This window comes from Phyllobates terribilis, unplaced genomic scaffold (genome assembly GCF_046119375.1).
Source record: "Phyllobates terribilis strain yellow unplaced genomic scaffold, ASM4611937v1 Scaffold_4364__1_contigs__length_61803, whole genome shotgun sequence".
NCBI classification, from domain to species: Eukaryota; Metazoa; Chordata; class Amphibia; order Anura; family Dendrobatidae; genus Phyllobates; species Phyllobates terribilis.
In genome coordinates this window covers 55,828-60,708 of record NW_027367116.1, presented here as the reverse complement: position 1 = coordinate 60,708, position 4,881 = coordinate 55,828, and the positions used below count along the sequence as shown (strand labels likewise).

General features: G+C 36.1%; 1 pseudogene; it reads right to left on the bottom strand.

Moving 5' to 3' along the window:
- Positions 1-344: 344 nt before the first annotated feature.
- Positions 345-2,936, bottom strand: LOC141249190 (uncharacterized; annotated as a pseudogene).
- Positions 2,937-4,881: the final 1,945 nt, after the last annotated feature.

The window sequence follows — 4,881 nt, the reverse complement described above, 5'->3', positions numbered from 1 at the left end:
AGTGATACCTAACTTATTTTCTAGCATTTCCCACGCTCTCTTTCTGAAATCGCGCTTAAGAAAAGGTGATTAGTGGTTCTAAGGTCGTCTTGAATTGAATTGCTGATTCAACCGCCCAGATGGTTCCTGGTAACAGTAATATATGAGAGAGAAACGGTTTACGTGTATGATGAAACACAATGATTCGTACATTGTGGATGATTCTTGGAGCTTGTGTTGACAGAGGAAATCACCAAAATTCATTACACAATATACAAGAAGGAAGGAACTTATTTATATTCGAATATCACACTAAACATGTTCAACCTATATGCTCCACAGTATTACTTCCCATAGAAATGTGTTTAAAGGTAGTTAGCAAAGTCATCAACATACTGTTGTTGTCTACACATATCACCGAACACTCGGCTCATCCTCTTCACGTTTTCCCTGTACTCCTTTCCTTTCTCTACCATAACCACCATCCTCAGCGAGTTAGCTACCGAGTTACTTGTAAATGACCCGTCAATTTCGTTTCTAGGAATCGTATACACCAATTTTTCCCTTCCAAAACCCTTGCTACTAACCCTTGATCCGAGAACAACGGGAACAAAATCAGTGGCTTTTTGAGCATAATCCCTTCTATCACCGAACTCTAACCCGAGTGGCTCAAGAACCCACCGACCGAGTCATGACTTAGTATATTGAGTTGAGGAGCCCAACTCGTCCGTACTAACCCACGCTCTTTGGTCCGATCCAGAAACCCTTCAGGTAAATCCTCAAATTGGGTCTTAAGCACCCAAAAGAAGGGCAACTCGGACGATTCAAGCCCGATCGCCAACTCAGTTAGCTCCTCATGACTCAGTGTCGACTCACTGCCGAATGCCACGTAGACAGTAGATCCTATCGGCCACCTGTCAAGCCACTCTTTCACCGATCTCCAAGTGTCGGTTACATCCTCTACAATGGTTGGAGGTAAGTGGCCTATCGGAACAACCGGTTTCTGGAAAATATCTTCCAACAATCTTAGCCGCGCCGCCGCAAACTCGTAGTCACTCCTAGGGGAGATGACATCACAGTTCCTCATAATATACGCTATGCGTTGCCCGTCCATCGCACCGGAAACATTCCCAACCGAGACAGCTGGACAACTTTGTTGACTCAAAGTATCGAAACGCCACGTTGGACTTGAACGGGACCCACTTCGGCTTGGTCCAATCCTCAATACTCGCTTGATCATCCGTTTCCTCCAAGTTTTCTTCTTCTTCAAGGGGTGAACTGTTGGAATTCTTCGTGTGCAAATGAACGATCGGTGGTGATAACTTGGATATCGATTTGAATTGTGGTAGGTGCACTTTCCTAAAGTAGTAAATTTGACCCTATTATAATGCCTAGGGGTTTCACTTATTCCACTTCGGGATAAGGCAATCGATCCTCTTGGTTCTAGGAAACAATCCAAGAGATACAAATAGAATTTGTTGTGCTTTGTTCGAAGTGTTTATACCAAAAATCTGTTTCAATCACATAATCGTGTGACCTTTTTGTTCATTTCATCTCTTTTCAAATCCAACAAGAAATCCCTTAAATAGGAATAGATTGTAGCGGTTAAAAGAAGTTACAACCACCATTTGGAGAAGAAACCGTCAAAAGAAAACGGTTACAAAATAACCGTTTTAGTAACTACCTAAAAGAGCAGTTATGGCAGTTGCTAATCCGGATCCAGCTAGGTCCGGGGTATATTTCCCTATCAGATTCCTTTGGTAGTTTTATATCTTGGAATCAGCATCTCCGGGGTAGATTCCGTTTTCTAGATTCTCTTGCAATTTATATCCAGGTTAAAAGAGATAAATTCCTATCACTTTCATAACCAAATTGCAAGCTCATATGTTTATCTTACATATATTAGAATAGTTTAAACTTAACATATTCTTTGACTATGAAATCTTTCTCATTAAATAAAGACGAAAATGTTTATATCGGCGTGTACTCCACACCTCCAAACCCATATTATAACAATTTAAATTTATTAACATCTTTGGTTAAATCCCGATCACACTTAAATGTAATGATTAATTAAATCACCAACATTCCTCCCCCATTTAAGTGTAATCCTTGATTTATAAACTTAAACATTTCAAACCGAACTCATGCATAAATTAAAATGTCTTGCGGTTGAATTTTCATCTTAATACAATACACATTCCAAATACTCGAGAATCGAGGTGTTGTAACGATTGAACCCGTCAACCCATTTGAATACCTGAAGATATTATACACATAAGTTTATACACTACTCTAAGTTTTTATTCTTGACACTTTACAAGCCATGTGTCGTCCTTATCCATTAATAAGCATATAGGAAGCCAAGTCCAAGCTTCTTGAAGCGGAAAAACTTCATGCTCACATAAGTGGTCCTTTTAGTCTTGCACCTGCATTTGCAATTTTTCAAAAGAACTGTTAAGAAGATATACTTCAACCTAACCATCACTTGTAGGTTTGAGCACATACCTTGGGAAGATAAATACATGGGCTCCAATCTCCAACTATGATCTTTCCACAATGAATTCTTCTTCTAACGTTGTATTAGAAGGGAATTGGGTAAACAATAGTTAGTAGATTTAGATTGACTTTAATTTCATCCCAACTACCGACTTACTCACTAAGTCCCTAGATAACCCATTCGTCAAGTGGTCAGCCAAATTTTGTTGCGACCGAACAAACTCAATGGATATCACCTCATTCATGATTAATTCTCTAATCATACTATGTCTAACAGCCAAGTGTCTAGACTTGCCATTATATATTTGACTATAAACTTTAGCCAATGTGGCAGCACTATCAAAATGGATAGAGATCGGTGATATCGGTTTAGGTCATATTGGAATCTCATATACTAAGTTTCTTTGCCATTCACCTTCTTTACCAGCAGCGGCTAATATTACAAACTCATATTCCATTGTGTAACTAGTTATACATGTTTGCAACTTGGAAGCCCGTGAAATGGCAACTCCCCCATGCAAGAATACCCATCAACTTGTAGAGGATGAATCTTCAACATTATTTATCCAACTAGCATTCGAATAACCCTCTAATATCGAAGAAAATCCCACCATTAGATATTTTAATTAGGCTTTTCCTCCCATCCCTATCCACGACTTGTGGAGCAAGTCCCGAAATAAACAATTTTGACAAATGTCTAACCAGACATTTCTTGTACATACAAAATATGAGCCTTTTAATTTACATCCATTTTTATTGAATCATTAGAAAAAATCTAATATGTATATTCAAAACAATGAATATATAAGGCAATCTAATTACACCATTAATAGGTATAATTTATTTACTCGTGTTAATAAACTTATTAACATTCCCTTCTTACTCGAAGATACTTTTGGTGAAAGATTCAATTCACATGAATCTATAAGGACTTTATAACCAAATGCTTGTTTCCTCCTTGAGTATGAAAACATCACATGAATTTTTTTTCTTAATCTTTTATTGCTTATTTACACATATTTGAAATGTGACTTTTATGCTTGAACAATATGTCAAATTTAATGACCTGAAAAATCCATGTCCATGAAATTTCCATCTTAATAAGTGCATCGATGCACAATTAAGACTTGTTAACAATGTATCAAGAAAATATAATAACATTAATCATATTTAAGTGTTCATACATGAAATAAAATACATATAAAATAACAATCGACCAGTCTATACAAGTATAGTAAGGTCAAAGTGACTAGTCTGTATAAGATACAGTAGAGTCACATATAGCCAATCATTAAACGAGTATCATAGGGCATTACAGAATTGATCAGTAGACTATAAGTAATCTAATCAATCAAATCCAATCGATACAAGAATAATGTAGGGCATTACTTAATTGATTAGTAGACTATAAGTAATCTAATCAATCATAGCCAATCAATAAACGAGCACTGTAGGCCATCACATAATTGATTAGTATACTATAAGGTAATCTAATCAATTATATTCAATCAGTACATGAATAATGTAGGGCATTTCATGACTAGTAGACATAAAGCTATCTTAGACTTGTCTTCAAGTAACCCATATTGAATGTGGTAAACTTGAGTCAAGTAATCTAGTAAACAGAGTAGTCCGTAATATCATACGGTAGACTCATATTAATACAAGACCTTCTTCGATTATAAGTCTTTAGGATTTGATCCGAACAATTCAATTGTCCATTATCCTTTGTTTAAACCAACGAAGATCCATAAGTATAAATGAATAATTTATTACTGACCTTTCTATGAACAAATAATCTTATTTTATTTGCTCAACATCATAGATGAAACTCTCATTATCATGTTGAAGTACCAAAGTGGTTTATAACAAAGTTCCACTTTTCCTTTGCAAAAACAAGTACGTATAAACTACTTTGTATGTATAGCATATCAACTATTTAGAATCGCATCTAAATTTCAAAGCTACATCTATGTCTTTTTCCACCATGCATACCGATCAATCATTAAAATTACTACTTTAGATTGTTGGAATTCTTTGTGTGCAAATGAACGATCGGTGGTGATAACTTGGATATCGATTTTAATTGTGCTAGGTGCACTTTCCTAAAGTAGTAAATTCGACCCTATTATAATGCCTAGGGGTTGCACTTATTCCACTTTGGGATAAGACAAATGACCCTCTTGGTTCTAGGAAACAATCTAAGAGATACAAATAGAATTTTTTGTTCTTTGTTCGAAGTGTTTATATCAAAAATCTGTTGCAATCACATAATGGAGTGATCTTTTTTGTTCATTTCATCTCTCTCCAAATCCCACAAGAAGCCCCTTAAACAGGACTAGATTTAGCGGTTAAAAGAAGTTACAACCACCATTTGGAGAAGAAACCGTCAAAAGAAAACGG